Consider the following 17,210-nt stretch of genomic DNA (forward strand, 5'->3'; position numbering starts at 1 on the left):
GGTGGGCCTCCTCTGGTACTTATTTCCTCCAATATTCATCACATATTCTATTAAAAATTCTCCGTGAAGTTTCATCTTGTTTGGAGTTGTGCAGAATAGGTAGCCTGACGTAGCTTTTCCAGGTCCAGATTTCCAACTACCGGAATTCTCCCTCTTTGTGTGTACCTTGCAAATTATGAGAGAAAAGACATTAGAAATACTCCAAAAAACATTATTATGCATAAAAACAACATAAATAACAGTAGGAAAACATGATGCAAAATGGACGTATCAACTCCCCCAATCTTAGACCTCGCTTGTCCTCAAGCGAAAACCGAAATCGAAAAACATGTCCACATGCTTAGAGTGAGAGAGAGAGGTGTCGATGAAAACAAAATACAGACATAGAAGTATCATGTTGAATATTATAACAACAACAAACTTAAACATAAGACTCTTATCATAGAACTTTTATCATAGACTTCTCATGAATAAGTGACAATTCATCACACAATCAAAGTATAAAGCAAAAACTCTATTAGAAACAAACAAACTATGTTCTCAGTCAACTTTGCAACTACAATTCATCATCTTTTCAGGAAGGGTCACATGTCGGAGCCTTTAGGCATGTCCACATACTAAACTGATATGTCTCCAACGTATCTATAATTTTTGATTGTTCCATGCTATTATATTATCCATCTAGGATGTTTTATATGCTATTTTATATGATTTTTGGGACTAACCTATTAACCTAGAGCCCAGTGCCAGTTTGTGTTTTTCCTTGTTTTTGAGTTTTACAGAAAAGGAATACCAAACGGAGTTCAATTGACGTGCCAATTTTTGATGATTTTTGTGGACCAAAAGAAGCCCCTGAAGTAAAAGAGTTGGGCCAGAAGAGTCCCGAGCCGTTCACGAGGGGGGAGGGCGCGCCCTACCCCCTGGCCGCGTCCCCCTATCTCATGGACAACTCCGAGACCCCCCTGACGTGAGACCGACACCAAAAGTTCCTATAAATACAGAAACCCCTAGAAAGAAACTTAGATTGGGAGTTCCGCCGCCGCAAGCCTCTGTAGCCACCAAAACCAATCGGGACCCTGTTCCGGCACCCTGCCGGAGGGGGGATCCATCATTGCTGGCTATCTTCATCATCTCAGCGCTCTCCATGACAAGGAGGGAGTACTTCACCCTCGGGGCTGAGGGTATGTACCAGTAGCTATGTGTTTGATCTCTCTCTCTCTCTCTCGTGTTCTTGATATGGCACGATCTTGATGTATCGCGAGCTTTGCTATTATAGTTGGATCTGATGATGTTTCTCCCCCTCTACTCTCTTATAATGGATTGAGTTTTCCATTTGAAGTTATCTTATCGGATTGAGTCTTTAAGGATTTGAGAACACTTGATGTATGTATTGCATGTGCTAATCTGCGGTGACAATGGGATATTCACGTGATCTACTAGATGTATGTTTTTGTGATCAACTTGCGGGTTCAGTGACCTTGTGAACTTATGCATAGGGGTTGGCACATGTTTTCGTCTTGACTCTCAAGTAGAAACTTTGGGGCACTCTTTGAAGTTCTTTGTGTTGGTTGAATAGATGAATCGGAGATTGTGTGATGCATATCGTATAATCATACCCACGGATACTTGAGGTGACATTGGAGTATCTAGGTGACATTAGGGTTTTGGTTGATTTGTGTCTTAAGGTGTTATTCTAGCACGAACTCTAGGGTAGATCGAATGGAAAGAATAGCTTCGTGTTATTTACTACGGACTCTTGAATATATCAATCTCAAAGGATAACTTTGAGGTGGTTTCGTATCCTACAATAGTCTCTTCATTTGTTCTCCGCTATTAGTGACTTTGGAGTGACTCTTTGTTGCATGTTGAGGGATATTTATATGATCCAATTATGTTATTATTGTTGAGAGAACTTGCACTAGTGAAAGTATGAACCCTAGGACTTGTTTCCTAGCATTGCAATACCGTTTACGCTCACTTTTGTTACTAGTTACCTTCCTGTTTTTATATTTTCAGATTACAAAAACCTATATCTACCATCCATATTGCACTTGTATCACCATCTCTTCGCCGAACTAGTGCACCTATACGATTTACCATTGTATTGGGTGTGTTGGGGACACAAGAGACCATCTTCATCCTACGCCTCCCACGGATTGATAAACCGTAGGTCATCCACTTAAGGGAAATTTGCTACTGTCCTACAAACCTCTGCACTTGGAGGCCCAACAACATCTACAAGAACAAGGTTGTGCAGTAGACATCATCAACCATCATATAGACTTCTATGATTGCTAACACAAACCGCATACACATGAGCAAAACATTTCAACCGGACACATAGAAAGATAGGGGCTTATAGTTTCGCCTCCCAACGTATTCACCTCAAGGGTGATGTCAACAATAATAACTCATGGTACCCATATTCAACTGGAAATATGTGCCTAGATCTTTCCTCACCACATGATGCTTGCCAAAGGAGAAAAATAAAAAGGAATAGAGAGAAAAACTTTGACTCTTTGCATAAAAGTAAATACATAAAAGTAAAAGATAGGCCCTTTGTAGAGGGAAGCAGATGTTGCCATGCGCTTATTTGTTTGTATGCTCAACCCCTTAGTGCAAAAGAATGTCATGTTGTATTGCCCCTTGTGATGGCAACCTTTATTATGTAGTCTGCCGCTTTTATTCTTCACCATCACAAGTTCGTACAATGCTCAATTTTCTCTTACACTAAATGATCTCACATTTGTAGAAGCAATTTTTATTGCCTTTTTGCATCGATGAAAACTTACTTGAGGGATCTTGCTCAATCCCTAGGTAGGTATGGTGTACTCTTGAATATAAGATTTGGGTTTAAGGGTTTTTGGATGCACAAGTAGTATCTCTACTTAGTGTGGAGTTTTTGGCTAGAAAAGATAGGGGCAAGCACCACATGTTGAAGGATCAATGACAATATAACTTCTATGTGAATATGAACAAACATAAATCATTAAGTTGTCTTCCTTGTCCAATGCAAACAATTTTGTCATATAATATTTTGATGGGGGCTCACAATCACAAAAGATTTCTAGGATAGTATATTTATATGTGAATCTTCGCTTCCCTTATTATTTCTTTCATGAGTTGCATCATTGATTAATGCTATGTTTGTCAATCTCTAATAAAATTTTCTACTCATACTTTTCCTTATGTGGTGTCATCACCTGCCACAAGATTAGTATATGATCTTCTTGATTTATTTCCTTTCCTTTCTTCTTATTGCAACATGAAAGTAAAGAAATGAAAAACTCAAACTAACTTTATTATATATCTCGCACACGATTACAAGGATAGATCACTAAGCAAACTCTCGAAAAGAGAGGATCAAACTAAACTTTTATTCATCTAAAGCAAAAGATTGAACTAAAATAAGTAAAGGCAAAAGATAGTGGGGATGATACGATATCGGGGAACCTCCCCCAAGCTTGCTGGAAGCCAAGGGGAGTGCCCATACCCGATACTCAATTTTCTTTTTGTGATGAAGAAGAAGGTGGTGATGATTGCGATCCTATCCTTAAGGATCAATAGATTCTCCAATCGACGGATGACGCTCCGGAGGTGGATGATATACTCTTGATGCAGAATATTTTCACGAGTGAGATACTTATTTTTGCACACGAACCGTTTCAATGATGTGAAAGGTTTCAGTCTTAGTAGGAGTAAGATAAGCATAGTAAGATTTAAGGATATCTTCTTGTTCCTCCTCGGCTCGAAGTGCTAGCTCGACCACTGGCGGTTGATCTAAAGTAGCCTCCTTGCTTTCGTCTCCCTTGACTGCTTCTACGGTCTCTTCTCTCTTCAGCTCGATCTTCATCAACCAAGCATCCTCTTCTACGTTGTTGGAGGAGGAAGAAGACATGATGCCTGGCTTAACAGATGTGACCAAAAAATAGCAAGAAAAGAAAACAAAAGATTTCTCCGTGATACGGTGGTCAATAGGTGCGCAGGGGGGGATATAAAGGTTTTTTATCTTGGGAGACAAGCAAACGGAAGAAAAAGAGAGTCCGGAAGGTACCCGAGGTGGGCACAACCCACCTGGGCGCCCCTGCCAGGCATGCCCTGGTGTCTTGTGCCCACCAGGGTACGCTTCCTGGAAGTTCCTTATTTTCCTAATTTTCTAAATATTCCAAAACTAACAAAAATTATTTTTACGGATTTTTCGGAGTCCGTTTACTTACCGTATCATGTACCTCCTTATTTTCATGATTCTGGAGTGTTCCGGAAGGACTCTTTTATGTGTTCTTCCGGTGTCAAAGTTTGGATAATATTACTTTCAACATTAATGGGCGTACGTGAGATATAATTTTTTATTCGTTGCCCATTAACAACCTTCGGGTTATTACCTTCGGCATTATTTATTTTGATAGCTCCAGACCGATAAACCTCCTCGATAACATAGGGTCCTTCCCATTTTGAGAGGAGTTTTCCTACAAATAATCTGAAATGAGAGTTGTACAAAAGATCATATTCTCAAACTTTAAACCCATGCTTTTGAATTCTTTTATCTTGCCATCTTTTCATTTTTTCTTTAAATAACTTGGCATTTTCATAAACTTGGGTTCTCCATTCATCTAAAGAGCTAATATGAAATAGCCTGTTTTCACCGGCGAGTTTGAAATCATAGTTGAGTTCTTTGATTGCCCAATATGCTTTATGTTCTAAATCAAGAGGCAAATGGCAAGCTTTTCCATAAACCATTTTATAAGGAGACATACCCATAGGATTTTTATAAGTTGTTCTATAAGCCCGAAGTGCATCATCTAATTTCTTAGACCAATTCTTCCGGGACCTATTGACAGTCTTTTGCAAAATTAATTTTATTTCTCTATTGCTAAGTTTAACTTGACCACTAGACTGAGGAAGATAAGGTGATGCAATTCTATGGTTAACATCATACTTGGAAAGCATTTTACGGAAAGCACCATGAATAAAGTGTGAACCACCATCAGTCATTAAATATCTAGGGACTCCAAACCTTGGGAAAATAACTTCCTTATGCATTTTAATAGAGGTGTTGTGATTAGCACTACTGGTTGGAATAGCTTCTACCCATTTAGTAACATATCAACAGCAACCAAAATATGTGTATACCCATTAGAGGAAGGAAAAGGTCCCATGTAATCAAATCCCCAAACATGAAATGGTTCAATAGCAAGTGAATAATTCATAGGCATTTCTTGACGCTTACCGATATGACCTATTCTTTGGCATTCATCACAAGATAAGACGAACTTACCAGCATCCCTAGATCACAATACCTTGTGAGCAGTTCTGTCTCCAGCATGATGCCCTCTATAAGCTTCGGAGTGACATTTCTGTAGGAGTTGTCCCTGTTCATGCTCAGGTACACAACGTCTAATAATACCATCTACTCCTTCTTTATAAAGTTGTGGGCCATCCCAAAAGTAGTGTCTTAGAGCATAGAAAATATTTTTTATTTTGTTGGTATATGAAACTAGGTGGTAAATATTTAGCAACAATGTAATAGCATAGTAAGCATACCAAGGAGTATTAGAAGCAACATTTATTGCAGCTAACTGCTCCTCAGGAAAACTATCATCAATAGGTAGTGGGTCAACAAGCACATTTTAAAGCCTAGAAAAGATATCAGCTACGGGGTTCTCAGCTCCTTTCCTATCAGTAATATGTAAATCAAATTCTTGTAGCAAGAGAACCCATCGAATAAGTCTAGGTTTAGCATCTTTATTTTCCATAAGATATTTAATAACAGCATGGTTGGTGTGGGTTGTTGTTGTTGCCTTGGTTCTGGACTAATAGCTGCATCAAGGCATTCTGCTGCTGGATCAACTGGGTGAGTTCTAGTGGGAAGACAAATCCGGGGTCACATCACGGAGGCATCTGATATGTTTTAGAGGGGAGAGATTAGAATAGAGTGGGATCTAAGGAAAAAATCACTACCCATATGCACATGAGACAAACACAATCATATCACACCACTCAATTCAAACAAGGGCATACAATCGATCTAGCTACCGTTACAAAATACTTGGACTATTCTATATACATGGGGGAAATACTACTGATAATATGGCAGTCAACTAGAAATTTTGATCGGAAGAAGACTCCATGATATCTGCTCCAGCTTCGTCTTCATAGTCATCATTACTGTCAGGGTCGGAGTCAGTGTCGTTGATGATGATGTAGTCTTCGGGATGGTCGTCACCTGCTAGCGCAGGGTCTCCCATGAATATGCCTAGCTTCTTCTTCAGATCTTCATTCTTCTCCAGTAGTACTGCAATTTGCTCTTCATATCCATCATGTGTAGACTTGAGTTCCTCTTCTAGCTCCATGTTCGTGGTCATCACCTTCTTCAAGTCTATCATGTTGGCGCACATCTGGTTCTCCTGATGACGAATGTGTTGGTTTAACTCTTGGATGTAGGCTGCAATGGACTTGTCCCTCCTGGTGCTGATCATCTCCCATTGCTCATCTCGGCATCCACATATCTGGTAGATGGTGTCCTTAAGATCCTTGTGGTAAACTTCGCCGATGCGTCCCATGGCGATGTGAGCTGCCATGCTCTTTCCTAGACTCCAGGTTGGTGCATCAAAGGAAAACTCTATGGGATCCGTAATTGGTGTGAATGTCCTTCCTGGAACATATAGTCGAATGTTCCATCGCTCCTCTTCCGGTAAGGTGGCGGTGTAGGTGAAGGAAATATGCCCTAGAGGCAATAATAAAGTTATTATTTATTTCCTTATAATCATGATAAATGTTTATTATTCATGCTAGAATTGTATTTACCGGAAACATAATACATGTGTGAATACATAGACAAACAGAGTGTCACTAGTATGCCTCTACTTGACTAGCTCGTTAATCAAAGATGGTTATGTTTCCTAACCATGAACAATGAGTTGTTATTTGATTAACGAGGTCACATCATTAGTAGAATGATCTGATTGACATGACCCATTCCATTAGCTTAGCACCCGATCGTTTAGTATGTTGCTATTTCTTTCTTCATGACTTATACATGTTCCTATGACTATGAGATTATGCAACTCCCGTTTACCGGAGGAACACTTTGGGTACTACCAAACGTCACAACGTAACTGGGTGATTATAAAGGAGTACTACAGGTGTCTCCAATGGTCGATGTTGGGTTGGCGTATTTCGAGATTAGGATTTGTCACTCCGATTGTCGGAGAGGTATCTCTGGGCCCTCTCGGTAATACACATCACATAAGCCTTGCAAGCATTACAACTAATATGTTAGTTGTGAGATGATGTATTACGGAACGAGTAAAGAGACTTGCCGGTAATGAGATTGAACTAGGTATTGGATACCGACGATCGAATCTCGGGCAAGTAACATACCGATGACAAAGGGAACAACGTATGTTGTTATGCGGTCTGACCGATAAAGATCTTCGTAGAATATGTAGGAGCCAATATGGGCATCCAGGTCCCGCTATTGGTTATTGACCAGAGACGTGTCTCGGTCATGTCTACATTGTTCTCGAACCCGTAGGGTCCGCACGCTTAAGGTTACGATGACAGTTATATTATGAGTTTATGCATTTTGATGTACCGAAGGTTGTTCGGAGTCCCGGATGTGATCACGGACATGACGAGGAGTCTCGAAATGGTCGAGACATAAAGATTGATATATTGGAAGTCTATGTTTGGACATCAGAAGTGTTCCGGGTGAAATCGGGATTTTACCGGGTTACCGGGAGGTTACCGGAACCCCCCGGGAGCCATATGGGCCATCATGGGCCTTAGTGGAAAGGAGAAAGGGGCAGCCCAAGGGGGCTGCGCGCCTCCCCCTTCCCCTAGTCCTATTAGGACTAGGAGAGGTGGCCGGCCACCCCTCTCCCTCTTTCCCCCTTGGGAATCCTAGTTGGAATAGGATTGGGGGGGGAGTCCTACTCCCGGTAGGAGTAGGACTCCTCCTGCGCCTCTCCCTCTTGGCCGGCGCCCCCTTCCCCCTTGGCTCCTTTATATACGGAGGCAGGGGCACCTCTAAACACACAAGTTGACACAAGTTGATCCTCGTGATCGATTCCTTAGCCGTGTGCGGTGCCCCCTGCTACCATATTCCTCGATAATACTGTAGCGGAGTTTAGGCGAAGCCCTGCTGCTGTAGTTCATCAAGATCGTCACCACGCCGTCGTGCTGACGAAACTCTTCCCCGACACTTTGCTGGATCGGAGTCCGGGGATCGTCATCGAGCTGAACGTGTGCTCGAACTCGGAGGTGTCGTAGTTTCGGTGCTTGATCGGTTGTATCGTGAAGACGTACGACTACTTCCTCTACGTCGTGTCATCGCTTCCGCAGTCAGTCTGCGTTGGGTACGTAGACAACACTCTCCTCTCGTTGCTATGCATCACATGATCCTGTGTGCGCGTAGGAAATTTTTTGAAATTACTACGAAACCCTACAGTGGCATCCGAGCCTGGTTATTAATGTTGATGTTATATGCACGAGTAGAACACAAGTGAGTTGTGGACGATACAAGTCATACTGCCTACCAGCATGTCATATTTTGGTTTGGCGGTATTGTTGGACGAGACGACCCAGACCAACCTTACGCGTACGCTTACACGAGACCGGTTCCCTCGACGTGCTTTGCACAGAGATGGCTTGCGGGCGACTGTCTCTCCAACTTTAGTTGAACCAAGTATGGCTACGCCCGGTCCTTGCGAAGGTTAAAACGGAGTCTATTTGACAAACTATCGTTGTGGTTTTGATGCGTAGGTGAGATTGGTTCTTACTTAAGCCCGTAGCAGCCACGTAAAACATGCAACAACAAAGTAGAGGACGTCTAACTTGTTTTTGCAGGGCATGTTGTGATGTGATATGGTCAAGGCATGATGCTGAATTTTATTGTATGAGATGATCATGTTTTGTAACCAAGTTATCGGCAACTGGCAGGAGCCATATGGTTGTCGCTTTATTGTATGCAATGCAATCGCGATGTAATGCTTAACTTTATTACTAAACGGTAGTGATAGTCGTGAAAGCATAAGATTGGCGAGACGACAACGATGCTACGATGGAGATCAAGGTGTCGCGCCGGTGACGATGGTGATCATGACGGTGCTTCGGAGATGGAGATCACAAGCACGAGATGATGATGGCCATATCATATCACTTATATTGATTGCATGTGATGTTTATCTTTTTATGCATCTTATCTTGCTTTGATTGACGGTAGCATTATAAGATGATCTCTCATTAAATTATCAAGAAGTGTTCTCCCTGAGTATGCACCGTTGCCAAAGTTCGTCGTGCCCAGACACCACGTGATGATCGGGTGTGATAAGCTCTACGTCCATCTACAACGGGTGCAAGCCAGTTTTTGCACACGCAGAATACTCAGGTTAAACTTGACGAGCCTAGCATATGCAGATATGGCCTCGGAACACGGAGACCGAAAGGTCGAGCGTGAATCATATAGTAGATATGATCAACATAACGATGTTCACCATTGAAAACTACTCCATCTCACGTGATGATCGGTTATGGTTTAGTTGATTTGGATCACGTAATCACTTAGAGGATTAGAGGGATGTCTATCTAAGTGGGAGTTCTTAAATAATATGATTAATTGAACTTAAATATTATCATGAACTTAGTACCTGATAGTATCTTGCTTGTTTATGTTGATTGTAGATAGATGGCTCGTGCTGTTGTTCCATTGAATTTTAATGCGTTCCTTGAGAAAGCAAAGTTGAAAGATGATGGTAGCAATTACACGGACTGGGTCCGTAACTTGAGGATTATCCTCATTGCTGCACAGAAGAATTACATCCTGGAAGCACCGCTGGGTTCCAGGCTTGCTGCTGGGGCAACGCCAAATGTTATGAACGTCTGGCAGAGCAAAGCTGATGACTACTCGAAAGTTCAGTGTGCCATGCTTTACGGCTTAGAATTGGGACTTCAACGACATTTTGAACGTCATGGAGCATATGAGATGTTCCAGGAGTTGAAGTTAATATTTCAAGCAAATGCCCGGATTGAGAGATATGAAGTCTCCAATAAGTTCTATAGCTGCAAGATGGAGGAGAACAGTTCTGTCAGTGAGCATATACTCAAAATGTCTGGGTATAATAATCACTTGATTCAATTGGGAGTTAATCTTCCGGATGATTGCGTCATCGACAGAATTCTCCAATCACTGCCACCAAGCTACAAGAGCTTCGTAATGAACTATAATATGCAAGGGATGAACAAGACTATTCCCGAGCTCTTCGCAATGCTGAAAGCTGCGGAGGTAGAAATCAAGAAGGAGCATCAAGTGTTGATGGTTAACAAGACCACTAGTTTCAAGAAAAAGGGCAAAGGGAAGAAAAAGGGGAACTTCAAGAAGAACGGCAAGCAAGTTGCTGCTCAAGAGAAGAAACCCAAGTCTGGACCTAAGCCTGAAACTGAGTGCTTCTACTGCAAGCAGACTGGTCACTGGAAGCGGAACTGCCCCAAGTATTTGGCGGATAAGAAGGATGGCAAGGTGAACAAAGGTATATGTGATATACATGTTATTGATGTGTACCTTACTAGAGCTCGCAGTAGCACCTGGGTATTTGATACTGGTTCTGTTGCTAATATTTGCAACTCGAAACAGGGACTACAGAATAAGCGGGCACTGGCAAAGGACGAGGTGACGATGCGCGTGGGAAACGGTTCCAAAGTCGATGTGATCGCAGTCGGCACGCTACCTCTACATCTACCTTCGGGATTAATATTAAACCTAAGTAATTGTTATTTGGTGCCAGCGTTGAGCATGAACATTATATCTGGATCCTGTTTAATGCGAGACGGTTATTCATTTAAATCAGAGAATAATGGTTGTTCTATTTATATGAGTAATATCTTTTATGGTCATGCACCCTTGAAGAGTGGTCTATTTTTATTGAATCTCGATAGTAGTAATACACATATTCATAATGTTGAAGCCAAAAGATGCAGAGTTGATAATGAAAGTGCAACTTATTTGTGGCACTGTCGTTTAGGTCATATCGGTATAAAGCGCATGAAGAAACTCCATACCGATGGACTTTTGGAACCACTTGATTATGAATCACTTGGTACTTGCGAACCGTGCCTCATGGGCAAGATGACTAAAACACCGTTCTCCGTGCCCTTTCGACGGGTAAACTGTACCACCTTACTTTTTGTCTGAAAAGTCTGCAACATAATACGTTGCAGGCCAAAATGGGTCAGCACATGGAATATGCTGGCAAAATAACACTGTAGAGCAATGAACAAGTAGCAGCTATAACTATATGCATATTTTGCTGGTGGAGGCTCTATGGTTATTTTTGCAGAAAGCTAATTTTTTCCTACAACAAAGGAATATATTGTATTTAACTATAAAGTTTATTGAAAACACTGAGAACGGTAACCCCATCTCAATCCCAAATTAATAAATCATTAACCCAACAAGTTAATCAAGTAAAATGATGAGATCAACATAATAATACAAGTACGAGATACTCAAGATGTCCATAACCGGGGACACGCCTAACCATGATTAGTTTGTACAATCTGCAGAGGTTTGCGCACTTTTCCCCACAAGACTCGATCTCCTCCATTTGATTTCTTGCACTGCATGATGTTTGAGAAACGGATGACCGAGACACAGTCTTTCAGAAGCATTAGCCCTTTCGACGGGTAAACCGTACCACCTACATCCCCTACATCTGCTAGTTTACCATTGAAAGAGGTCACGCAAAATACTCAACTATGCCAGAGCCCATAATGGCTTGTGGCTACACACGGAAGTTTCTAGCATGAATAATTTTATGATCCCTTTGAGCCTGGGTGGCGGACCGTATGATGATCACACGGATTCCCTGGGATCTCCTTGGACAACACTAGATTACCCCAGGTGCCCACAAACAATCCACCCAGATGTGTGTTAAAGTAGCCACCTTAAATAAACCGTTAGTTCATAATAATACTCACAATTGTCATGAATCACTCAAACCAAACCACGTCTGGGGACGGGGTGGAGGCGGCAGTGGGGCTGCGGTATTTAAGGAGGGGAGGGGTGGCGATGCCTTGGGGAAGGGGCAGGGCAAGGCGCGGTCCGGCTCGGACTCCCCTCGGCGTCCGTGCCTCGCACGGCGGGAGGAAGGCGGCGGCGCGGGAGTGGGCCGGCCTGCTCGGCTGGGCTTCGTCCCAGTCGGGCGGGGAAAGATCTTTTTTTTTAAAAAAATTCAGCCCGAATAAAATACTAATAATATATAAAAAATACTAAAAATACCAAAAACAATTGTCACCGTCTAAATAAAATATTTAGAACAAGGTGAACATTTTTCTGGCCTAAAAAAGCAATTTCCAAAAAAGCATATTTTTCTAATTCAAATAAAATCTAAAATAAAATATATATTTGATTTAAAAAAAATTCCTCCAATATTCCTCTATTTTTGAAGAAGTCATATTATCTTCTCTCTTTTATTTTTAATATTGGAAATATTCGGAGAGAAAAATATTAAAACCAAATTGGCCCTTTTTTCAAATTTGAGAAAATTCAAATATGAAAATAAACGAAATCTCAAACTTTCCCCTTGGGTCCTTGAGTTGCTTTAGATTTCTAGGATCACCAACAAGATGCAAATAAAATATTATATGCATATGATGACCTATGTATAACATCAAAATTGAAAATTGGGATGTTACATCTTTTCACAAAAGTCAGAGAATTTAGCAGTCATACATCTTTGAAAGGTAGCAGGTGCATTGCATAAACCAAAAGGCATATGTCAATAAGCATGAGTTCCAAAGGGACAAGTGAAAGTGGTCTTTTCTTGATCAGGTTGAGAAACAGGTATTTGTGAAAAACTAGAATATTCACCAAGAAAGCAAAAATGTGTGTGCTTAGATAATCTTTCTAACATTTGATCAATAAAAGGCAGAGGGTAATGATCTTTTCTAGTTGCTTTATTTAATTTTCTGAAATCAATTACCATTCTATAGCCTGTAACAATTCTCTATGGAATTCATTCATTCTTATCATTAGGAACAATAGTAATACCTCCTTTCTTAGGGACACAATGAACAGGACTTACCAATCTACTATCAGCTATAGGATAGATTATACCTGCTTCCAGAAGTTTTAATATTTCCGTTCTTACCACTTCTTTCATCTTCGGATTTAACCAACGTTGGTGATCAACAACGGGTTTAGCATCGGGTTTCACATTAATCTTATGCTAACATAGAGTGGGACTAATGCCCTTTAAATCATCAAGAGTATATCCAATAGCAGCTCGGTGCTTCCTTAGAACTTTCAATAATCTTTCTTCTTCATGTTCTGAAAGGTTAGCACTAATAATAACATGTTATATCTTCTTTTCATCATGATAAGCATATTTTCAAAGTGTCGGGCAATTGTTTTATTCCAAACACATGATCACCTTTAGGTGGAGGAGGACCTCCTAGAGTTTCAATAGGAAAATTGTGTTTAAGTAGAGGACATTGTTTAAAGAATATCTCATCTATTTCCTTTCTTTCATGCATATGTAAATCATTTTCATGGTCTAGCAAATATTGTTCAAGTGGATCAGTAGGAGGCACAACAATAGAAGCAAGACCAATTATTTCATCCTTACTATGCAATTCTTTTTCATGATGCTTTCAACTAAACTTGGCAAAATTAAACTCATGAGACTCATCACAAAAACTAACACCAATAGTTTGTTTCTCACATTCTATCTTAGCATTAACGGTGTTCAAGAAAGGTCTACCAAAGATAATGGGGCAAAAGTTATCTTGTGGGGAACCAAGAATAAGAAAATCAGCAGGGTATTTTATTTTCCCACACAAGACTTCAACATCTCTAACAATCCCAAGTGGTGTGATGGTGTCTCTATTAGCAAGTTTAATAGTGGCATCTATTTCTTCTATTTCAGCAGGTGCTATGTCATTCATAATTTCTTGATACAAAGTAAAGGGAATAGCACTCACGCTAGCACCTATGTCACATAAACCATGATAACGGTGATCTCCTATTTAACTAAGACTACATGCATGCCCACAATGGGTCTATGTTTTTCCTCTTTATTAGGTTTGGCAATTCTTGTAGCTTCATTGCAGAAGTAAATAACATGCCCATCTATATTTTCTTCTAGGAGATCTTTAACCATAGCAACACTAGGTCTTACTTTGATTTGTTCATCAGGTTTGGGTGTTCTAATATAACTTTTGTTAACCATAGTTGAAACCTTAGCATGTTCCCTTATCCTAACAGGGAAAGATGGTTTCTCAATATAAGCAGTAGGAACAACTGGATCAACATTATAAAGAATAGTTTCTTCTTTGGCTAGTATCGGTTCTTTAATTTCTTTTTTAATAGGTGGGTGATATTTAAACCATTTCTCTTTAGGGAGATCAACATGAGTAGCAAATGATTCACAAAAGGAGGCTACTATCTCAGAGTCAAGTCCATATTTAGTGCTAAACTTTTGAAAATCATCGGTATTCATAAAAGATTTAACACAATCATAATTAAGCTTAATACATGACTCTTTACCTTTTTCGAATTCCCAATCTTTAGAGTTGTGTTTAATTCTTTCCAAAAGATCCCACCAGAACTCAATACTCTTCTTCATAAAAGAACCAACACAAGAAGTATCAAGCATGGATCAATCATTATGAGAAAGCTGAGCATAAAAATTCTAGATAATAATTTATCTTGAGAGCTCATGATTGGGGCATGAATATAACATTGACTTCAGCCTCCCCCGAGCTAGAGCGATACTTTCTCCTTCATGGGGCCAAAAATTATATATGTAATTCCGATCACGATGAACTAGATGCATAGGATAATTTTTTTGGTGGAACTCCAATTTCAATCGATTCCAATTCCAAGATCCAATATCATCGCATAACCTATACCATGTCAATGCTTTTCCCTTCAAAGATAAAGGGAAAAATTATTATTAACATCATCTCTGGGTAAACCTGCAAGCTTAAACAATCCACAAATTTGTTCCACATATATCAAGTGCATATCAGGATGTTCGGTTCCATCTCCTGCATAAATATTAGATAGCAGTTGTTCTATCATACCCGAAGGAATATCATATTCAATATTTTCAGTAGGTGCAGTAGGTTGAGGGGTAGCTAATTATGGTTCCGGTCAAGGTGAAGATACCCCGAATAAACCCCTCAAAGGATTGTTTTCCATAGTAGCAAGTCACAATAAATTTTAGCACACTATATAAATGTTTCCTTACCAAAGGCGCTTCACTCCCCGGCAACGGCGCTAGAAAATAGCATTGATTACCCAAAAGTATAGGGGATCAATTGTAGCTCTTTTTGATAAGTAACAGTGTTAAACCCAACGAGGAGCAGAAGGAAATGACAAGTGGTTTTCAGCAAGGTAATGTCTGTAAGTGTTGAAATTGTAAGTAGCAGGGTAGTTTGATAGCAAGGTAATTTGTAACGAGCAAGTAACGATAATAGTAGAAAAAGTGCAGAAAGGTAGCCCAATCCTTTTGAGGCAAAGGACAGGCCAAAACGGTCTCTTACAATAAGCAAAGCATTCTTGAGAGTGCACGGGAATTTCATCTAGTCACTTTCATCATGTTGGTTCGATTTGTGTTCGCTACTTTGATAATTTGATATGTGGGTGGACCGGTGTTTAGGTTTTGTTCTTACTTGAACAAACCTCCTACTTATGATTAACCCTCCCGCAAGCATCCGCAACTACAAGAAAAGTATTAAGAATAAATTCTAACCATATCATTGAACTTTTGGATCCAATCGGTCCCTTTCGGAATAGCACACAAACTGGGGTTTAAGCTTCTGTCACTCTCGCAACCCATCATCTAATTGCTACTTCACAATGCATTCCCTTAGTCCCAAATATGGTGAAGTGTCATGTAGTCAACATTCACATGACACCACTAAGGGAATCACAACATACATACTATCAAAATATCGAACACATATCAATTTCACATGATTACTTGCAACATGGTTTCTCCCGTGACCTCAAGAACAAAAATAACTACTCACAAGTGATAAACATGCTCAAGATCATAGAGGTATTAAATAGCATAATGGATCTGAACATATAATCTTACACCAAATAAACCATATAGTAATCAACTGAAAGATGTAATCAACACTACTAGTCACCCACAAGCACCAATCTATAGTTCCGGTAACAAGATTGAACACAAGAGATGAACTAGAGTTTGAGATGAGATGATGTTGTTGAAGATGTTGATGGAGATAGCCCTCCCCAAGATGGGAGAGTTGTTGGTGATGATGATGATGACGATGATTTCCCCCTCCGGGAGGGAAGTTCCCCTTGAGGAATCGCTCCGCCGGAGGGCAAAAGTGCTCCTGCCCAAGTTCCGCCTCGAGATGGCGGTGCTCCGTCTCAAAAGTCCTCCCCTTATTTTTTTCTAGGTCAAAATTACTTATATACTAGAAGATGGGCACCAGAGGTGGGCTTTGGTGAGCATTACCCACTAGGGCGCGCCCAGGTGGGTTGTGCCCACCTAGTGGGCCTCCTCTGGTACTTAAATGCTCCAATATTCATCATATATTCCATTAAATTTCTCCGTGAAGTTTCAGCTTGTTTGGAGTTATGCCGAATAGGAAGCCTGATGTAGCGTTTCCAGGTCCAGATTTCCAGCTACCGGAATTCTCCCTCTTTGTGTGTACCTTGCAAATTATGAGAGAAAAGGCATTAGAATTACTCCAAAAAACATTATTATGCATAAAAACATCATAAATAACATTAGGAAAACATGATACAAAATGGACTTATCAGCTGGTAATGCATCTCAATGGTTCATAGGTCAGTGCCAATATTCACATCACAACTGTAGACAAAGTTGTGAGAAGGTGTACAAATAAAGAAAAATATATAATTGATCGATGTTGTTTATAGGCATGGCTCCATTTCCTGGGCACGGTGTTCATTTGTTAGCAGCTAGTTTCACGCAACTTTGTAGCCAAGAAAGAGGTGTATGGAGGACATCATAATCCGATCATTTTGTGCAGTTCCACTAAAATCGAGCTGATCATCCCTGTTTGCAAAGATATCCAATCAGTGTGATTACAATAATAGCGGAATTGGATGATGAAACATAACACACACAAATAGAAGTTGATCACCTCTGCGATCTCTCTTTAGGACTAACTAATTGTTGAAGAAGATTAGGCACGGAGTTGGATGAGGA

The sequence above is a fragment of the Triticum aestivum genome, chromosome 7A (genome assembly GCF_018294505.1).
Source record: "Triticum aestivum cultivar Chinese Spring chromosome 7A, IWGSC CS RefSeq v2.1, whole genome shotgun sequence".
Taxonomy (NCBI): domain Eukaryota; kingdom Viridiplantae; phylum Streptophyta; class Magnoliopsida; order Poales; family Poaceae; genus Triticum; species Triticum aestivum.